The 24,198-nt window shown below is 34.8% G+C and overlaps 1 protein-coding gene and 1 long non-coding RNA gene across 3 annotated transcripts in view; one reads left to right on the plus strand and one right to left on the minus strand.

Moving 5' to 3' along the window:
* The window catches only part of LOC146993499 (uncharacterized), a 343,790-nt gene extending 324,918 nt beyond the window's left edge, over positions 1 to 18,872 (minus strand). The window contains exon 1 of the long non-coding RNA XR_015044359.1: positions 18,526 to 18,872. This is a non-coding gene — a long non-coding RNA (uncharacterized LOC146993499). The remainder of the gene's footprint in view (positions 1 to 18,525) is intronic.
* The window catches only part of LOC118196922 (neurexin 1-like), an 894,564-nt gene that overhangs the window by 666,998 nt on the left and 203,368 nt on the right, over positions 1 to 24,198 (plus strand). The window lies entirely within an intron of this gene.

The raw sequence follows: 24,198 nt of genomic DNA on the forward strand, positions 1-24,198 counted from the left end.
CACTGAAGGTGCAGAAACTGAATTCACTATTCTCCCAAGTTTCAAACGTAAACAAATATGACATCTATGGTAAAAACATTAGGCCTAGCCGCAATAAACAACTTTTAAATTATTGAGAATTCTACAAATATTGCATGCAGATTAACTAAAGGCATAAAAACCTTCACCGGAAGATAAGAACAACATATTTCAATAACTTTTGTAACAAAAAATACATAATTTACCAATATATAAGAACAAAAAACTGGTCTCACGGAGCTGAATAACAGAGTGGGTACATATTTATATATGTTTTGTGCGGCCACTTGCAACCAAAACGAGAGGTGCTCAACTATATGTTATAGCAGTCCTATATACAAAATTTCAACATTCTGAGGCTACTCCTATTTGAGTTATGCGAGATAAATACATACATACGCACGTATGTAGAGACGTCACAAAAATATCTCTTCTGAAACCCCTTTGAATGAATTTTATAATTCGTTTTGGGAAAAAGAGCCCTTAGGTACAGATGTCACGCAAAAACATCGTTCATTTGCATTCGGTAGTGGTCAAAATGGATATTTTCTTTGAAATATGATACCTGGAATTTTTCGTGATTACAATACTTCCTTTACTTCGTACCAGGAAGTAAAAATGCAAATATCAAGTCATCGTGCTGCATAGGTCGATGTCTTTGTTACGGAAACTACGCATATGCAACATTTATTGCTTTTCCACATCCGCCAATCACACGCAGAGAACATAAATGTTTTCTTCAACTACAAAAGAACTTTGAGTTCATTTGCTACGGCTGTCTTTTTCCGTCTAGAGACCGAAACCAAGATTTCCTAAGCTGCGGGTAGCCATTTTAGCAAGCAAGACTATCCGAAACCGTTAGCTAGCTCCGGATAAGAAGTTACTATATAGACTAGAAGAGAAACACGCTAATGTGACAATCAAAATCGTAAAAAAAACCTTGTATTTAGCGTAGGTAATCAAAATCGTAAAAAACAACCTTGTATTTAACGTAGGTAATCAAAATCGTAAAAAACAACCTTGTATTTAGCGTAGGTAATCAAAATCGTAAAAAACAACCTTGTATTTAGCGTAGGTATACCTACGCTAAATACAAGGTTGTTTTTTACGATTTTGAAAGTTACTATATGTTCTTAATGTTACCAATGTCACTTGCCCACGACACTCATCATAGCAAGGAGTCAAATTCGTCATGGCAGGGTCGTCTGGTTTTGGCATAAGCCTTGATGGTGAGCAGGATGGCATGAGCATGGTGTTGGCGGACGGTTTAGCTCATTCCCCAGTTTTGAGGGAAAGCAACCCCGGGGAAACAGATCCGAGAATCTCCCACCCCTCTACCTTTACCAGCAACCTCTCGAGAGGACGTTCGGCTGGCCACATAATTTAGAGTACTCCCATGCCGCACAGACACTGTACATTTATAAACATCTATGCATTCAAGCCAGAGCCTTCAGTACGGAAGTAAAAGTTACTAACCGAACCGCTAAGCTTTATACAAGACTCCTTGAAAGCAGGTGTTCAATATCCGCCTGCTAAATGTTATTTAATTAGAATATTGTATTGAATTTATGCCGTACGATGTGGAACGATGAAACTGGTGTTTGCTCGTTTTACTAGAAAAAATATAAATATTTAATTACAGAAAAGACTACTCTTAATCCTCAATTGACTGGAGTTTCATCTTAACCCTTTGCGGCACATCTAAAAATTTCATTCTGTACGCACAGAAAAACTGAATGAAAAAGGATTTATAAGTTACTGTAGGTTACTCTGAACCTACTTTACTTATAGTAGATGTCAGCTCAACACAAACCAGTCCATATATTTTAGCCATGTATAGTTTTTTAAGACCCTCATTTTTCAAAGAAATCTTCCAGATTTTTTAGGATATTGTTTGCAAAGAAATTTCTATGTTAGATTTTGGGCTGTATGCTAATCTCCTTATTCTATATTAGTTTTAAGTTTTTACCTTGAAATCTTGCCTAAAATCAAACGGCGAACCCTAGGTGTGCCCAGAGAGGGCTCACCGATAATCTAGGACAACTGAGAGTCTGTATTCTTTGTTTCTCCGCATCTCATCGATCAGTTCATTGACAATTCATCGAAGCTCTATTAAATCAGCGTTCCCACAGAATTAACACGATAATGCTATCTTCACAAAATTTTACTTGTGTACTCCTCTAGGCCTAATTAGAGTGTCTACCTTTTTTTTTTTTTTTTTTTTTTTTTTTTTATCAAAACTCCGACTTTAAAAGGCAGCGTGCCGGAGAGGGTTAAGAGAACACTGCGTGACTGTACAAAGCAGAAATGCCTTTATTGTACACTCATGTCCAAAATTATCTTTACATACCCAAAAATGATGATATTCAATGAAATATCGAATCAATGTGATCCGTATTTGCAGGGAATGTGTGAAAACCAAGCCTAATTAGCATTATCGAATCAAAAGTAATCAAACGGTTTGTGGTATGCAAATCTAGGCGTTACGTCATCCAAGGGTGAATCAAGCGCTTTGCGCAAACTGAATATTTGAGTGAATTTCTGCAACATAGCGTTTGATTTTAGTGTGTAGGGACTCAAAGCGGTTTGTTATGGCTTCGAAGTATCATTTGGAAGAATCTGTAAAGTGGCGAATTATCGGCCGTTTAGAAGCAGGGCAGTCAATCATGGAAACAGCCACGTGTCTGAATATTTCAAGACAGACAGTCTCTAAGCTATGGAAACAGTTTCAAAATGATAGAAGTGTTGTAAGGAGGCCTGGACAAGGTCGGAAACGAATGACAACTGCTTCTGAAGATCGGTATCTGGCATTAACTGCCCGTCGTAACAGAAAGGCTACTTCTCGCCAGTTAAGTTCAGAGCTTGCAGCCGCCACTGGAACTGTTGCATCACGGCAAACAATATACAGAAGGCTTAATGAAAAAGGCTTTATGCCAGCCAAGGGTATGTGTTTTACTGTCTTCACAGAAAAAGAGGGATCGCTTTAATTGGTGTAAAGAACATCAAAACTGGACTGAACATCAATGGTCCCATTTTCTCTTTACTGATGAGTCGCGGTTTAGTTTAACTGGTGATTCTAAACGTGTTTACATCTGGAGGGAGTCAGAACACGAAATGATCCTTCGAACATTGTGGAACGTGACCGTTTCGGTAGTGGAGGTGTGATGGTATGGGGTGGAATAATGATCGATGGACGTACGCCCCTACACGTGTTCAGCAGCGGATCTGTGACAGGACAGATATATCGAGATGAGGTCTTAGATCCTTATGTAAGACTTTTCAGGGGTGCATATGGACCTGACTTTTTATTTATGGTTGATAATGCCCGTCCACATCGAGCAAACCTCGTTGATGAATTCCTTGAAAGTGAAGACATTAAGCGAATACCTTGGCACCAAACTCTCCTGACCTTAACCCGATAGAGAACTTATGGGACTACCTTGGAAGAGCAATTGCACGTATACATCCTCCTCCTAGAGATGTAAATGCTCTGAAGACGGCATTGCTGGAAGAGTGGAGATTAATTCCCCAAACTGTGGTTAACAACGTTATTTCCAGCCTTAAAACACATTGTGATATGTGTGTACAAGTCAGGGGAGATCATATTCCATATTAAATTCGTAAAACTTAATTCTTTTTCTGAATCATTCCTTTTTTTCTTAACTCTCTTTGTCACACTTTATTACCATTTTTATTGTTTCATGCTACAATTTTATATCATATGAGGTGATCTTCAATTTTTTCTTTTGCATTTATGTGTCATCATGTTATGTATGATTCCACGAAAATTCATTAAATTATAAGTCATAGTCTCTGAGAAATCCGTGAATTTATGCATGTAAACATAATTTTGGACATGAGTGTATTTTAAGAATAAAGTTTACATGCGTTATTCATGCATGCGTATGCATCATTATCATCAATAATACATGCGTATTATTTAGTGCAGTTTTACCCTGAACTCCTTTTCAAAAATGAAAACAAATGTTTCTCTCCTGTTGATATATATTTACTTATTTTCCTGTCTATAAAAGCCCCATCAGCTGCCGAGCAGTTAAAAAGCTGAACTCTGGTAATTCGAACCGGTTTCGAATTCTAGCGAATAGGTCAGCATTCGGTTATATGCAAGGGGAATACAAACTGACTTCCCTTACAAAAGCAAGCCTTTCCAATGATCAGACAGCTCTTATAAACTTTGGCATTAATCTATTAAAACAAAAGAAACTGTCTCAATACGTATACTCAACACGCGCACAAACAAATATCCAAGTTAGATAAAAGTTCATTTGTTATAAAATTAAGCAAAAACGCAGCGACCTCAAGCGCATTTATAAATGACTGCATTGAAAGTGGTATGTAAATTGTCAATTAATACGTTGACTGCCGTGGGGAACACCGGTGACCGGCAAATAACAAAAATACATAATTATAGTAAATATGGATACTGATAAATTTTTCAATAATACTATTGTTACTATAATGGTTTGTAGAAATTAATGCAATATAGAACATAAAAAATAATTTTATTAGTACATGAAAAATATACGTTTTAACAGTGCATATTGCGATGAGTCAGATTAAAAGTTCACGTTGGCGCCTTGGGCAAACCATCGAAAATACATCTGGCAGTCAACGTGTTAAATTGCTGTTGAAATAAGGCGTACACATAGCATAAAATGAGAACAGGCTATTTATAAACCTTTAATTGAAACAGGTACTGCAAAATAAAAGGTCAGAATTTAAGAAATGGGAAATTGATTGACTTTTCTAATTAGAAAGAGGAAAAGTCGCAATCGAAACCCTTCTTCTCCATCTAATTAGAAAAGGGAATCGAAGAATTTCTGTCCTCTTAGAACTCACTGGAGAAAGCCTCTAACTCATCGAAAATCTTTTAAATCTTCCGAGGAGGGCAAACGGCAATTTCACTTAATTTTTAAATGACTACTACTATCTTATCAGATGTTAGACATAATCGGTAAATCTAATAAATTCAAACGATTAAACATAATTAAAATTTAGTAGCAATAGTAGTATTAGAAGTACTAGTAGTAGCGGTATTTTAATGTCTGTAAAAGCCCCCTCAGCAGCCGAGCAGTTAAAAAGGCTGAACACTGATAATACGAACCGGGTTCGAATTCTAGCGAACAGATCGTAGAACTAATAGTAGTACTAGTACGATTACTAGTACTACGTAATTACTAGTACTACTAAAAAACTAAGTAGTAAACTAGTAAGAGTAAGTAGAAGTAAACTAGTATAATTACTAGTACTTACGACCTGTTCGCTACAACAGGTAGTATTAGTATAGTAGTAATACAATTTCTAGTACTACGCCTTGTTCGCTACGACAGGCAGTATTAGTAGTACTAGTAGTAGCATGATAGTTAGTAGTAATAGTACTTTATTAGCAGTAATACTACTACTATTAGCTCTAGTAGTGGTACTACTAGTAGCAGTACTACTACTAGGTACTAGTATTACTAGTGTACTACTAGGTACTAGTAGTACACTAGTAATACTGTACTAGTAGTATTATTACTAAATTAGAAGTGGTACTACTAGTAGTACAAGTAGTTTCTGCTTAGTATTAGTAGTACAGGTAGTAATACTGGCAGTAGAACTGTAGAAGTAATACTAGTACTAAATTTGTTACTAGCACTAGTAGAAGTACTAATAGTATAGTTAAGCATTACCAGCACGGAATACTTAGCAGTATACTGCTACTAGTCAGCACGGAACGCCTCAGAGGGGTGTAGCGACGCGTCTACCCTCATTCGTTACTTTAAGGTGTTACCTAATGAAAAGGATTGGATTATTTAGGGACTGTTTGCTTACATGTGTGAGATTTGTTTTCAGTGGGTTTTAAAAATGGCGTTTATGTTCTAATAATGACTATTTCGCTTCTCATAGATCCATCATAATATTTATAGCCACAATGTCAGTCATTATTCTTAATTGTTGGAAAAATTCATATCATTAAAATAGTTTTGTTCAGCTGTAGTTGAATGAGAATATCTTTTTTACTTATCGGGTTTTGTAATTTCAATAAATCTTTTATGTCAGTGTCAGAAAGAAGTGAGGTGGAATCAGCGACATAATAAAATTTTCTACAAATTTATCAGATAAGACTCTAAATGCATTTTACTTTTAATTTTTATTAATTTATTAGCCCCAAAAGGGTGTTAGTTCCGAATCTGACAACGGAATTTTGAGTCGAAGCACTTTGCTTTTCAAATAATTCAATCACTTTTCAAACTGTTGCCGTGGAATATTATCGACCTGTATTATATTTAAAGAAATTAATGAAGAATCATCATGAAGGTACGTATGTTTCTCGCATTGTGAAAAAACAGCAGTACCTGCAGACACCGAATTTTTAATAGCGTAGTCCTCCACTCGAACTTTGGCATCTAGATACAAATCCGAATTTAGAATTTGTTTCATTATCTATTTCATATTTTGTAAAACTTTAAAGAATTTTTAATTAACAAACTCAACGATTTGAAAGCCAGCGGTAGCAACACTGTACTGAATAAAACATTTTTATGTCCAGCGCGCCTGGTTGGTTGGCTGGGGTTTTTGGTACAAAACCCATGGGGGTTATGTTGCGCCAAACAAAAAGTTGTGCATTTCCAAAACTTATAAACAGAGACAAGAAAACATGCACTATTTGGTCTATACTCATAAATGGAAATTTAAGACAATGTTACATATAGGTATAAAACAACAAGTGTATAATAAAAACCTGCAATAAAATCAAACACATAAAATTCTTTTACTATGAACTAGGATATGAAAACCATGATGTACGGATAGAAAACTCTATAGTCAAAGGATAACTTTTGATGGTATGAATATAACTTGCCTCCGGTTAGATCCCAAATTATATTCAGGGCATTCAAATAACGTGACAAAACTTTGTAGCTTTTAAAAAGTTAAATGTGTTACAATGTGGTTCTTCACCAACTAAATCTTTTGCTGAAATTTCACAAGTACAGTCAAAAGTCGTTAATTCGGACACCCATAATCCGGAATGATCTATAATCCGGACCTCAAAGCTACAAACTTTCTGCGCATGCATCGCGTTCACGCATGCGCACAGGCGTTTACGAGTGCGCGTAAGACCTTTACGGCTGCGAATATGTTTTTGCGCATGTGCGTTTAATGTGTAACGGACGGTATAATCTAAGCAAAAATTATTTAATTCAGTTAATGTTGCAGATTGCGTTGTTCCTTAATCTTCGAATTCGATCCGGCTTACTATTTTTTGCGGACTGTTAGAGCAATTTCATAAAAGTAAGCTTGAACTTTCGATTATGTCAAATAGAATTTCCCATATATATTTACTAATATGTAATTTGTATCTACAAAGTATGTTTTGAAATCCGAAATCTGTTTGTCAATTTCACGTCGCGGATTGGAAGTTGATCTGTCAGCACTATCCTTATCTTCAGGGCAGATGTTTTTATTTCATTTGGCTTATAATTCCTTACTAAGTGTTGTATTTCATCTCGATGTACTCCGTTTTTGATATGATTTAAATCAAGTTCCTCGTCATTATAATTCGCTTCCAATAGTGAAGAAAGTGACCCACGGGTTATTGAAAACGAAAACATTTCGGTTGATAAATTAGTCGGTATTCTCAACATAGCAGTTATAGGACTTGAACAGCGGAACTTTGTAACTAAACAAGAAATTATGTCTGTTTAATAGAATTAAAGAGAAAGTATTGTCACAAGAAACGAAGCAACTTACATTGAAAGAAATGTTTAATAAAGAAAACAAATAAATATTAAGCTTTTTCTTTTTGTAAATTTTGATACCCTTTAGATCATAATTGTTCTTTATTGCATAAATTACGGTTTCATATTTTTAATTTTGTAATTTCTGCATGCCATCTTACCAGATTTAAACTGATGATCTATAATCCGGAAAAATTGATAATCCGGAATCGCCGAAGTCCCGACGAGTCCGGATTAACGACTTTTGACTGTATAAAAATAAAAATTTCAAAAGGAATTCAAATTTGGACAATCAATTAATGTGTGTTTAATGGTTAAAATAGTACTGCATTCAGCACCTACTGGTTCAGTTTCGCCCATCAGAAAGTATCTGTGTGTTAGCCTTGTATGACCGATTCTTAGTCGGGTCAGAAAGACTTGCCCCTTTTCGTTTAGGGCACGTTTCCAATGTTCTATTTTAGGTTTTTTGGTTAACTGCGATTGGTGAACTGCGAACTATTTTAGGTTTTTTGGTTAACTGTTAATTTCCTGGTTAACTGCGCATCCCAAAGCTTCTGCCTTTGCATCAGAATTTTCCTTCCAATCATAGCGTTAATATCTGAATCGGGGTCGGGTCCATTTTTAACCCAAAGGGACGTTAGCCCATATACTCTCGAAATGTGTACGTGTGTGTAAGTAAAAAATTTTTTTAATTTTTAAAAAAACGCGCCTTTTTGGTAGTAATATACAATCGGAAAGCTTTCAAAAAAATTTTATTTTTTCTCTACACATCTGCTTAATTTTGCATTAAAGCTTTTTACTGGATTCGTTCGCACCTATGCCATATACAATGAAATACAACCTTATAAGAGATAGACTAACCCAGTGGGCGGGGCGCGCGTCACCGACATATCAGCAACAAAGAGTAGGGACGATCTGGTTTACTTTAACACTGAAACCTATGGCGTTTGTATCACATAACTCTTCTTAATTATTAAATGTGATACGTTGTATAGTGATAAGATTATGAAAGCCACAGTTTTTTCCAAATAGTATTTTATATATCTCATTAGAGCACTTTTTATTGCATTTCGCACATTTTTTTCACGCGTAATTCTTGTACAAACATCTTTACTTTGGTAAAATGGTAACAACTCTAAGCACAAAATTTATGAACTTAATTTTGCGTACAAATAACGTAAAATTAAATAAGGCTGATAGTACGTGATGCTTTGAAATAAATAAGGTAAAATTAAACAAGACCTGATGATTTTTTTTTAAATTTATAATGACCATTTTCAGCAGTGATTTTCAAAACTATAATAACATTACAAAACAATCATTTATTTGATTATATCATCATTAACTTATTAACATTAAAGTGGAATATTTATTTTAGTAATTTATAAAATTCGGGATATAAAATTTTCTGAGTGTAATGAAAGGGAAAAAAAGGTAAAATAAAATCTAGAAGCACTCAGATTTTATATTATGTCCAAAAGGAACCTTTTCTTAACATTTTGTGTGTTACCTATATTTATTGAATATCATGTTCTTTGCCCGTAAACCACATACACTTGAAAACAGCATATCTTTACAATTTCCGCACTGGAGATAAAACTGTTACTTTCCGTACAGTACTCGCTCTGAACTCGTTGAGTTTGTTAATCAAAAATTCGTCAAAGTTTTACAAAATATGAAATAGATTAAAACAGATTCGAAATTTGGCCGTCCAGATGCCCATGCTCGGGTGGAGGATATACATTATTCAAAATTTGATGGCTCTAGATACTGTCGTTTTCGTCACAGTGCGAGAAACATGCATGTATTAATGCAGATTCTTCATAATTTAATTTCTTTTAATATAATACAGGTCGATCATATTTGGTAACAACAATTTGCAAGGAGACACGGACATTTATAGTAAAACAGCGTAAAATGCCGCTTCGAAGCTAACAAACAGCCTTTCTATTCTACCGCCACTCTGGGCTAATAAATTAAATTAACAGTAAATAAAAAAAAATCTTATGCAGAACTAAAAATAAATAAAAAAAATAATCACTATAAAATACAAGCAAAATGAATTATTACGGTTAAATACAATTTTAATATTAGAATTAAATGCATAAAATTTTTAAGGAGTCAAAAGTGTTTATCACTATGATGTATTATGAAATATAATTGAAATAAAATTCCTTTATAGAAATTGTGCTATAATACTCATCTATAATTTTTAAAAAAGCAGCACAATTTAGAATTTTAAACCAAATTTCAAAAATTCGTTTTTAAATATTTTAGTATTTTTTACTTATTTACACCAATAAAAAGAATAAAAATTGCAAGAGAAAATTGCTTGTTTGAAATTTTCTATTAGTTCAGATTTAAAATATTATTTTCTAAAAGAAGTAGTTACAAATTTCTTACAGCATAGGAAAAGCTAAAAAAATATCCAGCCCTGAAAGCATGCAATAGCTTTATTTGGAACGTTAATTATGCTCGATAAATATGCTAAATTTTTAAAAATCGATCTCAATTTCAAAAATAAAAATATGGAGAAATTCTAATTTGTGAAATGAGGCGCTACAACCAGCTTTTTTTCTTGACAATTATATACGCTGCAATAGGCAACCACTGTTAAATTTCTGCGAGTCGTCCCTACTCTTCCGGATGTGATGAAGGCAAAAGCCAGAAACGCCTCAGACGAGGGAGAAAACCCATTTGGGTTAGTCTATTTCTTATAAGGTCCATGGATACATTCCGATGACCTCATTGATCACGTGACTTATGTATACCTTTTGTAAACAGACAACGCAGGTGACCTCAGAGATCACGTGACTTATGTACAGCTAATGTAAACAAGCAAAGTCATTCTTCCTCTTCTTCTCTTGCGGAACGTATCTCATTCAACAGGAAGATTACAAAAATTTTAAAAGCAGCATACCAGCATTTAAAATTATCGATATAGTGTTAAATGTTGGCATCATTTTTTCAATTTTTTACAGTCTTTTCAGTTCGTCATATCAATGTTCACTTTTAGAGTTTTCCCATTTATGAAAATCGGCTATATGAATTCGGATTAACACTATAACATGTTGTGCTTGATACATGTTAATGTCATTTAATTGCGAAATATTTTACATCCGCTTAGAACATATTTCTAACGACACTATTTCATTAAAATGCTGTCAAAAACAAAGTTGAAAGATTTAAAAATTGTTCATCCTCAAGAGTGTTCAATAACATGGCAGGCATAATGAAATTTTATCACGATTGTTTAGTAATCGTCAAAATTCAACAACTTTATATTAGCGCTTGATACTTCCAGTTGTCTCTGTTTAACGTAACTACATATTTGTAATCGGGAAATTGTTTCTGTGTTTTAAACAAAAACTCATAAATGCTTTATAAAATATGAAATGGATAATAAGACAAATTCTAAACTTTTCAGAATTTTAAAAGAGCATATCTTTAGAATTTTCGATACATAGTCTCACGGGATGGAGATAAAAATGTCTTTTTTTCCGTGTTGCCATTAAATCGTTCAGTTTTTTAAAATTTTCGATACATAGTCTCGCGGGATGGAGATAAGAATGCCTTTTTTTTTTCGTGTTGCCATTAAATCGTTCAGTGTTTTAAACAAAAACTCATAAATGCTTTATAAAATATGAAATAGATAATAAGACAAAGTCTAATCTTTTCAGAATTTTAAAAGTGTGTTTGTGAGTATGGCAAAGCCTCGAGGGCTATCTGCCTAAGAGGAGGGATGCCTTCTTGGAGGACTTTCTAAGGCAAATTGGCTCGTATACACGTTACACATGGGGAAAACCACGAAAATGCCCATGCAGCAAGCCCGTTCGCGGGATTCGAACCTCGGACCGAACTACCAGTGTTCAGCGACTTTACCGCTCGGCCGCTGGTGGGCTAGAATTTTAAAAGAGCATATCTTTAGAATTTTCGATACATAGTCTCGCGGGATGGAGATAAAAATGTCTTTTTTTCGTGTTGCCATTAAATCGTTCAGGTTTCTAAATTTTCGAGACATAGTCTCGCGGGTTGGAGATAAAGATGTCTTTTTTTTTTCGTGTTGCCATTAAATCGTTCAGTGTTTTAAACAAAAACTCATAAATGCTTTATAAAATATGAAATGGATAATAAGACAAAGTCTAATCTTTTCAGAATTTTAAAAGAGCATATCTTTAGAATTTTCGATACATAGTCTCGCGGGATGCAGATAAAAATGTCTTTTTTTTCGTGTTGCCATTAAATCGTTCAGTTTTTTAAACAAAAACTCATAAATGCTTTATAAAATATGAAATAGATAATAAGACAAAGTCTAAATTACAAATTTTAGGCTTCCAGATCCCCATATTCGGGTGAAGACGTACGTTAATAAAAAATTGGATGGCTCTAGATACCATTGCTTTATCACACTGCGAGAAATATACATACATTTATCCAGATTCTTCATTATTTGATTTCTTTAAATATATAATTCCCTGCGCTAATATTTGTTGGCAATAATTTAAAAAGCGATTCGCCGTTTATAATGAATCAGCGCATAATGCAAAAGGAAGTAAAGACTTCGGGATAAAACCCCCCTTTCGGGGATAAAGCCCTTTGGTAAAAAGGTCATATATTTTGCTAGAATCTTAAAAAAATTATTTTTTCAATAAAAGTTTTTGTTTAAACACTCATAATAAACGCGCGGTAATTCTCTAGATACAAATAATCAGGTGGAACGGATACCATTGACATTAAATTAATAAAAGAAACCAAGAATTAAGATTTTTATTTTTGAATGATCGAAAGTGAAAAGCACTGACGTGTTTTACATTTACGCATGTTTGCAATTATTTTATATAACAAATTTCAAACTTTTTTTTAGATAATAATGTAACATACGGGATAGGATTATGAATATAATTATTTTTATGACTACGTAAAAATCAGCAGGATAATGAAATATTTCAGTTCAGCGAAATGCTAAAAATTCAGTAAATTATATTATGAAATTGCTTTAAAATGATATCAACGGAAAATACCATAGAAATCTAATCATTGATTATAAATTTTTAATTCGAGATACAGCTGGAGAAATTTCAAAAATAAATAAATAAATAAAATAAAAATAAAAATATTAAATTAAGAAAGGGTACTATTCTGTTTCGAGGGCCCTAAAAAAAATTGCAGCGAAAATGTATGCGCAAAAGCGCCAAATCTAGCAAACACGCCCATTTAATAGCGCGCCAAATCTAGCGTGCGCGCTCATTTCAGACTACGTAAGTTTATATAGTTCTATATTTCTTAAAACGCCATTGAAATACTAGTTTACTTTTTAAATACCTTTTTTATTTTAAATCCTTTTTTGATATCCTATGGATTTAACAACTGCCCATTACGAAAAGTCGGCAATAGAATTTTGCGTAAAGTGCAGAATCATCCACTGCTTGACGCGTTTTTAAGAACTGCACATACTCGGTATCCATGTGCACATCGACCTATTTTCACATGAAATAAAATCCTAGAATTGCACAAAAATGGTACTGCGCACACCCTTGATATTATCTATGTACGCATCGACCTATTTTCGCTTGAAAAGTAAAAGAAAATTGACAAAAATCCAATTGTTTTTACACTTGTAAAAAGCGACGACCAAATAAGTGGGCAATTCTGCACTTTACCGAGAATATTTTCAAAGAAAAGGCATCATTCATTATAGAAAATTACGTTTGAACAACCAACGAGATGAAATTATGCTTCAGAGATAAGTCGGTAGCGAAATAGCGATGCAGGCATCCATTCAGTTATGTTTAGCAATTTTTATATACATTATTATACTGATCTGAAATAGTTATTTACTCTAATGCTTCCATTCGGTCATCTTTAGCCTTTTTCATAAAATTATAATAATAAAAAAGTATTATATGAAATTAACCTTTCATCTAAATTAAAACATCAATCTTAGATAGTTATTTACTATTATACTTCCTTTCTTGCCGCAATTATTTTTGGCAGCATCGGCATCAACAATAGTTTGGCGATATTGTATATTGTTGAACTGCGGTGCTTAACCACCAGGGTGCATGGGCGCCATAGCCCTACCCCTCATCGAATAACATGATAAAAGTTTCGAATTATGAGAAATATAACTGAATGTAAGTTTGGCGATATTTTACGGCCCTCGAAACCGAATAGTACCTAAGAAAGCTTTCAAATTTTAAATTACGCCCAAAGAAAGGGCTTTTTTTAACTTTTTGTGTGTTAAATAAACGTCAAACTCCCGCGGTGGTGATAAAAACTTTTTTTTTCGTACAGTGTTGCCATTGTTTGCTTTGAAATCGTTGAGATTGTTAATCAAAAATTCGTTAAATTTTTACAAAATATGAAATAGATAACAAAGCAAATTCCAAATTCCAGATGCTCATATTCGGGTGGAAGCGTACGTTATTCAAAATTTGACACCTCTAGGAACCGTTGTTTTATCATAGTGCGAGAAACATACATGCATTTATGCAGATTCTTCATTATTTAATTTCTTTAAATATAAATGTAGGGCTCTAGTATTTGGTGGCAACAATCTGAAAAGTGAATCAAAGTTTATACTTCATCAACGCAAAAAGCCAAAAGAAAATTAATAGTCTTCCTATGCAAATTGCCCGTTTGGACTAAAAATTTAATAAGCCATTGCCACGGAGTGAAATTTTCTGTAGGTTTGACATTGTTATAACGTTGATGATGTACGCTAGAAACAGAAAAAAAAAAAAAAAAACTTTATTTCAAAATGTTAAATCGTTGAGAATATTTATCTCCATAATTTTCGCCATTTGCAGAAGTCGCCAAGCGGGCCGCGCCAACTAAAGATTTTTCAAAGCGAGTTAACACCATTCTATCGTATAGCCCTGGGACTTTACACGCCACAGCATGATTTTTATATAAAGAAAAATGACTTTGCTGAAATTAATCACAGTAAGTTACAGAGCGTAAAAAGTTTCAAAATGTTCGACACAAAAAAGATCTTAAGATGTAAAGCAAAAAAATTCACATTCTCGCAAATGCGACAATTTACAGAACATGATTAAAATTATTTTGAGGCGTACAGATTTTACTTTTTTTAACCTTTAAACTGTCGCGAATAAAAATGTTAGACTAGGTTTAAATGGTGTGTGAAATATTTAAACAACGACTGAAAAAAATAATGTTTCTAAAAAATATGAATGAAACTGATTAATAGACGCATACGTGACGTCACTTTTTGCCGTCAAAAATCCCATCATGCTTTACGCAGTTTATTTTTTTAACTTTTTTTTCCCTTTCTGAAATCTGGAAATATTAAGTGTTTAATGATGTGAAAAAGAGTCATTATCATGAGCAATTTTTTTAAGTTCTCCTAGCAGAACTTTTTAAATATCAGAACGTTCTAATGAATAACACCTGAGAAGCTGACATTTTATGAAGCACAGAACAGCATAAAAACTTACAGATTCTTAGTTCATGGGTTCAAATCCCATCTGAAATCGTTTTAAAGAATTTACTTTATCTTTCCCATTAGCCCACCAGCGGCCGAGCAGTAAAGTCGCTGAACACTGGTAGTTCGGTCCGAGGTTCGAATTCCGCGAACGGGCTGGCTGCATGGGCGTTTTCGTGGTTTACCCCATGTAACGTGTATACGTGTATACGAGCCAGTTTCTCTTAGAAAGTTCTCCACGAAGGCATCCCTCCTCTTAGCAGATAGCCCTAGTGTGCTTTGTCATAATTAAATACACCAAAAATACACACTTTCCCATTAATTTTACTCACGTGAATCATGAGGATAAAACATTTCTATATTGGAAGTTCTGGTTGAAAAACCTGCCTTTAAATGTTATGTCTACTATAATCAATTATCTCGCATTTCAATACTGTTCTGCTATCAGGACCGAATTCAGATATCGCCGAAAGCTGACCGATCAGGCGAAAATTTTGAAGCATAAAAGTAATGGCCAACATATTTACGATACTGTCAAACTGAAAAAAAAAAAAAAAAAAAAAAAAAAAATCCAAGGGAAAAACAGCAGAATATCCGTAACATTCTACCCTTTTAGGTACTCTTCTGGGATTCAGAAATGTAGGCATGTATGCTCGTGCTCATGTATGTTTTCTCGCATATGTGTGCATATACACATACATAGATACCTATATACATTGCATACATTAACACATGCATCCATACACACCTCTCTGAATACTATTCCGATAACAGAAAAGTACTAATTTTTTATGTATATTAAACAATTTGCCAAATAAATCAGAAAATAATAACAAAAAAAAAATCTTAAAAGCTCATAGATTTTATATTACGCCCAAAGAGACTTTTGTATGCTACCTTTATTAATTAAATATCCTGTTCTTCGCACTTAAACTATAAAATTCAATTTAACAGCAATCTCCCAGAATAATTTTTAAATGAGCATATCTTAAAAATTTCCGATACACAGTCTCGCGCGTTGGAGATAAACATGTTTTTTCCCTCGTACAGAGTTGCCATTGCTCGCTTTGAAATCGTCGAGTTTCTTAATCAAAAATTCATTAAAGTATTACAAAATCGATTGTAAAACAAATTCCAAATTAGGGCTTCCAGATACCATATTTGGTGGAGGATTACGTTATTCAAAATTTGTTGGGTCTAGGTACCGTTATTTTATCACAATGCGTGAAACATACATATATTTATGCAGATTCTTCATTATTTAATTTCTTTAAATATAACACTGGGCGATCATATTTGGCGGCAAAAATCTGAAAAGTGAAACGGATATTTAAGGTTTTCAACGCAAAATGCCGAAACGAAATTAATACGCCTCTGGGCTAACCCCTCTTTGGGCTAAAAATTCGTTAGTGAATTTAAATTAACGCTGAGGCATAATATAAAATGACTGAAAATATTTGCGTTTTCGGACGCTGCTGCCGCTACATCAACTCAAATAAGAATCCATCTGGTTATGGTTAGTGCCATGTTAAGGTTTATTTCGCCATTTCGCACAGCTTTATGTCCCTTCAATAGTTTGCGTACGACAACCAGTATCGGGATCGATAAAACTATATTTATGGTATATTCCAAAATTGTGAGTATATTATACGGCCCTCAATAATAAAAACAAAAGTGACGATTACATCTTTAGAATTTGTATTCTCGTTGCCAATTTTAGAAAGGTTATCTTTTTAGGAAAGTAAACAATGTAATGACTTTAAAAGTAAACATTGTAACGACTTTAAAAATAAACCATATGAGCCAAACTCTTGGAGATTTTAGCAAAACATTTGGCGACTACTCTGGTCCCGATAACATATACGTCCATACATTTTTGTGATTATTGCATATTAGAGAAAATGCTAACATGCATTGTTTCTTCTACCTATGCTATTTTCTGTCTATATATATGTTATCTGGAAAGTCTGTTGGATACCATATCTTGACAATATAAGATATTATTGAATGCATGTCTTTTTAGCGGAAACATTTAGCAATTCCTGTTCCAGAATTTCCTAATTCAATGATCGTTTAGTTTGTTAAGTATGCGTTGGAACTTATGTGTGCCATTTATTAAAACAGCTACAGTGCTGATGATCTGGAGCGAGGTTAAGAAAACTGCAGCCCTATATTTCTCTCAGTAATAAAATCCATCTTCTCAACATGACATTAACTAAAGATATTTTTAATATATTTTCCCGATCCTAGATACTTGAGTATTAACACAACCACCTTGGCGCCATTTGGCGATTTTTACAGATGAAAAGGCCAGAGTTATTTATCTTGTGCTGTCTAGTAGTTTTCGGGTCTTTAACAAAAGGGTAAAATCCTAGTATACGGTGCAGCCTTGGCGCTACTTTGAAAATTATCGCCAACACTAAAAATGATCCAAAAAACGTCTATATATATACTATACACACATAGTATATGTATATACACACATAGTATATATACTATATACAGTATATATACACACATAGTATATATATACTATATACAGTATATATACACACATAGTATATATACTATATACATAGTATATAGTATGTTTAACTACATATTTTCTTTGAATGACCCGTTAACTACTCATCGTATATGTCCCGTTTTTACTGCTCATCATAAAGTCGCCAAAAGTAGCCAAATCCGGTGTGCACCGGATACTAGGATTAAACCAACAAAAGTATCGATAGTTATTGTAAGTCGGCAAACATTATGAACATATGAAGAGGAAACATACTTTTGAAATTTAAAGTAACATTATGAACATATATGAAAAGGAAGCATACATTTGCAATTTAAAGTAACATCGTGAACATATGGAAATTAAACATATTTTTGCAATTTAAATTAGCATTATGAACATATGAACTATTTCTCTCAATTACAAAATCCATTTTCGTATTATGACATTAACTCAAAATATTTTTAATATATTTTCCGATCCTAGATACTTGAGTAATAATAAAACCACCTTGGCGCCATTTGGCGATTTTTACAGATGAAAAGGCCAAAGTTATTTATCTTGTGCTGTCTAGTAGTTTTCGCGACTTTAACTAACGTATCGATAGTTATTGTAAGTCGGCAAACATTATCAACATATGAAGAGGAAACATACTTTTGAAATTTAAAGTAACATTATGAACATATGAAAAGGAGACATACATTTGAAATTTAATGTAACGTTATGAACATATGAAAAGGAAACATATTTCAATTTAAAACGCAATTTTCAATTATTAATAATGATAACGTAATGCTTTAAAAAAATAAAACACTTACATTCGTCTCCGAAGTTTTTTTGTAATTTTCTTTGCTCTTTTCTCGTCCCCAAGCATACAGCCATCTGTTATCACTTGTAAAGAGTCAGAAAAGAACTTCGGCTTCGCCAAATCTCGGTAACACCGGCTGTCTACCGAATCCATTTTCTCGTTGTTCCCTTTAGATATTTTTCTTCAACAATCTATATTCCTGTAATTCTGTACTCTAATTTTACGCAGTTTTATTTTTCATTGCTGGCAAATTCTACAGGTGCTTATTTTAAGGCCAAAAAAATCGTTTTTGTTTATAAAATCCTTAGGAATATAACAAAAAGAATGCGCACTAGAATTTCGACGTTGCAGACTAAAGATTGTTGTCAAGCATGATTCTTGAAGAACGTTATGCGCATGGTTACCAGAGTTTGGCACGTACTCAAAAATTTGGCGTCTCCTGCTAAGATGGTTACGATAACACAACGATAACATTCCGGTTCGAATCCCGGAGAAGGCATGAATGTTTGTAAATGTGTAGTGTCAGTGCTTTATGGTGAAATGGTACTTTGTTGATTATTCTGGCATGCAGTGGGAGATGAAATACTGCTTCTCCTTCCAGATTCCTGAATGAGTCCCATTAAGCTGCGTACACACGGGGGAGTAAAGGACATTATGCCCCCGTCTGAACACAGCCTTACATGCCTCCGTAACAAAATGGCCCCCATTCCTGGCCTTAGGAATTGCTGAAATATGGCAAGTGCCCGCCATTGGATTAAAAAAAATCTGAAAGGTTTCAGATTTTAAATTACGTCTAAAGGGTTTTTTTTTAACCTTTTGTATGTTACCTTTATTTATTAAATATCATGTTCTTTGCGCTTAAACCACAAAATTCAGTTCAATAGCAATGTCGCAAAATAATTATAAAATGAGCATATATTTTTAGAGTTTCCCATACACAGTTCCGCGCGCTGGAGATAAGAGGGTTTTTTTTTTTTTTTTTTTTTTTTTTTTTTTTTTTTTTTTTTAGAGTTCTGCCATTGTTCGCTTTGAAATCCTCGAGTTTGTTAATCAAAAATTAGTTAAAGTTTTACAAAATATGAAATCGGTAATAAAAAAATTTCCAAATTTCAAATTTGGTCTTCCACATGCAAATATTCGTAGGAAGATTACGTCATTCAAAATTCGATGACTCTATGTACCGTTGTTTTATTACAATGCGAGAAATATACATACATTTATGCAGATTTTTCATTATTTAATTTCTTCAAATATAATGCAGGACTCTAACATTTGCTGGCAACAGTTTGAAAAGTGAAACGGACATTTATAGTGATTCAACGCAAAATCTCAAAACGAAAATAATAGGCCTTCAGAGACAAAGCCCCTTTGGATTAAAAAAAAAACACTTATGTTATTTGAACAACAAGTGCTATGAATTTTAGAGAGCTGCTCACATATTTTGTAGTTTGCGATATATCTCCTCGTTAATTTTGGAGAAATTTAAATATTTGTTTTTCGTGCTTTATACCTCCTTTTGCGATCGTAACGTGTTTCGCCACCATTGCACACAGGAAACCAGGGAATTTTTAGCAAATTAGATTTTTCGACCTTTTTTCTGCAGTAGTCATTGCCATGGTTATGGTAACCATTGTTTGAGGAGGAATAGCTTTGACTTTGCTGTGCTACAGTTGCTCTAGTCAAGAGAAACGTATATTTAGTGCTTGTTAGTGTATTCTGATATAGAATTCTGAACTAAAATCATATTTGATTTTACTTCCTGATATGATGAGTTCAAAGTCCTTACTGAATACAATCAACTGATTGCACAAAGATTTTCGGTACTTTTCCGCTTTGCCGGCGCAAGCGATGAAGTCGCCAATAATGGTACAACCGATGTCAAACGGAATATTCTCGCTGGTAACCGTACGCCTCATTTTCAAAACAAGCCGCAGCTTTTTCTTACCAGATTGTTTGTTTCCTTACCCGAAGCCGAAAATATAGAAAAGGAAAGGCAAGGGTTAAATTCATCAATTCTAATGAGAATGCATTCTAATGTAAAGCACTGCAGTTTTATATAATTTCTGAGTAAGCTATTCGTACGCATTGAAATATTTCTTGCATTTAAACTTGTGTTCCAAATTAAGATTTAACTTGAAATTAATGGAGAGTAGTTTACGTTGTAGAGTAGATTACGTGAGATGAGATCGCTTGGGGTCACGTGATATGAACCGGCGAATTAGGATGTTGAACCATGAAAGCATAGTAAATTCTTAAATTAATGTCTTTTTACAAATTTATTGTCTTTATTTATTGTCTTTTTATAAAGTTTTAAGAGAAATTAAAATGTTTACGCCTTCAAAAAAAGAATTCTTAGAACTAATTTTTTTTTTAAATATTTTTTATGTGTATACTGTAAGTTGTCGCCAATAAAGTCTGCTTGGAGAGATTTGCGCCGGCGAAAAGGAAAAGTACCAGATTTTCTGCAAATTTTGAGATATGTTCAGTTTCTTTACTGAGATGACTTTTTTTAACTTTTTTGGAAATTATTATACTTTTATGTGTTTACTTTATTTATTGAATATCATGTTCTTGGCTCTTACATCACATGAAATTCTGCTCAACAGCAAGATCACAAAGAAATTAAAAACAGCAGATCTTAAGAATTTCAGATAAACAGTCTCGCGCTCTGGAGATAAACACTACAGATTCCGTCAATGTTTCCACTGGTCACTTTGAAATCGTTGAAATTTTGTTGATCAAAATTTCATCAAGATTTATGAAAGATTAAATAGGTGTTATTTTTGTCTTGTCTGTGAATTTTATGGAAGAATGGTTGCCAGAACCTCAGGGAGGTTGGACTTCCATCCCAATTTTGAGGGTGAGTACATAGGGGGGGGGTCTTCCTCCAAATCACACGAGACTCATCTCTCCCTTTCCACCAAAACACACGAGAGGACCTTCGGCTTGCCACATGTTTAGAGTTCCCCCCATGCCGCAAAGACACTATACATTTACAAACATCCATGCCTTCACCGGGATTCGAGCCCAGGGCCTTCGGTACCGCAGTAGGCTCTGAGTTGGTATTTATATGTATATATGTTACCGTGAAAGACCGAAATTGGAGAATGTCGAATTTCACCGGAGAATGTCAACATTCACCAAATACATCGGTGAAAGACCGAATATTTCACTACATTCTTGTATATTCTGACCCTCACCAGTGTACACTGGTGTGCAAAATTAAGGACAAGACGGCTTTTCAATATAACTTTGTACAAAAGCTTTCCAAATCAACACATTTAATACCGTAAGATCCCCAATTCGTAAGGACATGAGTAATGTAAGCAACACTTACTAAAAGAGAAATCAGAGGGATAAAAGAAGCTTTATTGAAAACGTAGCATGGAACACAATGCGACTGAAGGCGAAAACATCCCCGTGATGGGTGTCCAGCAAGAAACATCCGGTCTTTCATAGGGGATATGATCTCCCCTGACTGCTAGGCAGGTTTCACAGCGTCTGCCCATGCTGAGAATCAGGGTGTCAATGAGTTGTTAAGGCATTGCTGCCCATTCGTCTTGCAGCGCCAATCGAAGCTCCGGAATCGTTACTGGTGATAAGGTACGAGCTGCCAAGCGTCTGCCTAGAAAATCCCATACATGCTTGATGGGATTGAGATCCGGAGATCGTGCCGCCCAATCCATACGTTCAATATCCTCACTCTCTAAGAGCTTTTCGGCAGCTACTGGGCGATGACATGGTGCATTGTCGTCCATGAAAAGGAACTGCGGACCCATAGCGTCTCTAAAAAGACACACATATGGAAGAAGAATCTCGTTACAATAACGGGTCCCGTTGACTGAACCTGCGTCGAAGATGTGAAGGTCTGTACGACTACCAAGCAAGATGCCTCCCCCAAACGAGAACACCGCCACCTCCATACCTGTCCCTTTCAATGATGTTCGAGGGATAATTGCGGCTTCCCCGCTCTCTTCAGGTGAGTATGCGATGAGAATCGCTACTCAGACTGAATCTGCTCTCACCTGTAAAGAGTACTCGTCCCCATTCATTGTCTCTCCAATTCCGGTGTTTCCGGCACCACAGAGAACGCCTTCTCCGATGCGCAGGCTTTAGAGGTACACACCGTACAGGGCGTCGTGTAAACAGACCACCACCGTGCAGTCTTCTGGCCACGGTAAAACGCGATATCGGTCGTCCAGTCGCCTGTGTCGTATGTCTAGCGATTTCTCCCGCTGTCTGCCGCCTGTTTCTTCTGGCCTGTAAGGCAATATACCGGTAGTCTGCGGGTGTGGTTCCTCGTGGACGACCACTACTAAACCCCCGGATAGCTGTTCCTCTAGTTTGAAACTGTCTCCAAAGTCGTGAAACGATGCTGTGAGCAATTCCGAACTCTGCAGCCACACTTGTCACACTGCGGCCTTCCTCCAACTTCCCAATGATTCGACCTCGGGTAAAAGCATCCAGATGTCGTCTAACAGATAGATTATTCGCCATTTCTCGCTGACGCAGCAACTCGGTGTGATTTTAACTGCTATACGACGTGCAATCTCTTTGCCAGAAATACTGATCTTACACCGACAACATGCTTTATACTACTCAGGCACTCCCCCATTACGTCTACCTGCATATCTGCGCATGTGCTACCGTACATCACCTTACTTAATCTCCTGATTGGTCTTTCTGTCCGCTCTCTGCCTCTTCGTTCAGCTGATATGCTAATTTTTCGACTTCGTCTTTAATTTTTGTACACCAGTGTATGTCGACAATCACAGATATGCTCTGGTGAAAGTCGAAAAGAGAGGTCATAAAGTTCCATAATTGTTTAAGTTGTTGCAATAAATAAGATTTGAATGACATAATTTAGTAAGTTTTTTATTACTGTTATTTTATTTTCTCATTTAGAATGTACTGTATAATTAAGTAAGTTTTTAACTTCTATTATTTTCCTTTCATTTTGAATGTATTGCGTGTTTTAGGTTCTCATGTTCTTACGTTCTTATTTCAAGTTTCAAGTGCGTTTATTCGCGACTGAATGACGGAGAAGAGAATATAATATTGTTATATGTTTAACATTCACCATTAGTACATGGTGAATGTCGACATTGACCGGTGTAAGTCAGAAATAAGAGTATCTGGAAAATATTTCGGACATACACCAAGAAACTATGTGAATGTTGACACTCGCCGGTGAAAGTCGACATTCTCCAGATTTCGGTGTTTCACCGTGACATATACATGTATTTTGATTATACTCTTCTTCAGATGTCTTGTAGACATATGTATATTCCTTTTTTGCATTTAATAAATGCCGTCTGCTCTGCTGGGGCGGCCCAGGGCTGCGGCCTGGCAGCTAGTGGTTAACGTATTATTGGGATATTAGCTGACAGCCCATTCCGGGTAAACGTTCCTTTTGTTCTTTTAAAAAAGTAACTAAGAGGGTTTTTTTTTAAAGTAACTAAGAGAAATTAAGTTCTGGGAGCTAACCCAGAAGGGCTATTAATTTCGTTTTGCCACTCTGCATCGAAAACTTTAAAAGTCTGAATTACTTTTCAAATTGTTGCCATCGCCCTGCATTGTATTTAAAGAAATTAAACAATGAAGGATCTGCATAAATGTATGTATGTTTCTCGAATTGTGATATTACAACGGTGCCTAGAGCCATCGAATTTGAAATAACGTA

Source organism: Stegodyphus dumicola, chromosome 12 (assembly GCF_044657685.1).
Source record: "Stegodyphus dumicola isolate Sdum_Otavi_A_Nest chromosome 12, ASM4465768v1".
In the NCBI taxonomy this organism is placed as follows: domain Eukaryota; kingdom Metazoa; phylum Arthropoda; class Arachnida; order Araneae; family Eresidae; genus Stegodyphus; species Stegodyphus dumicola.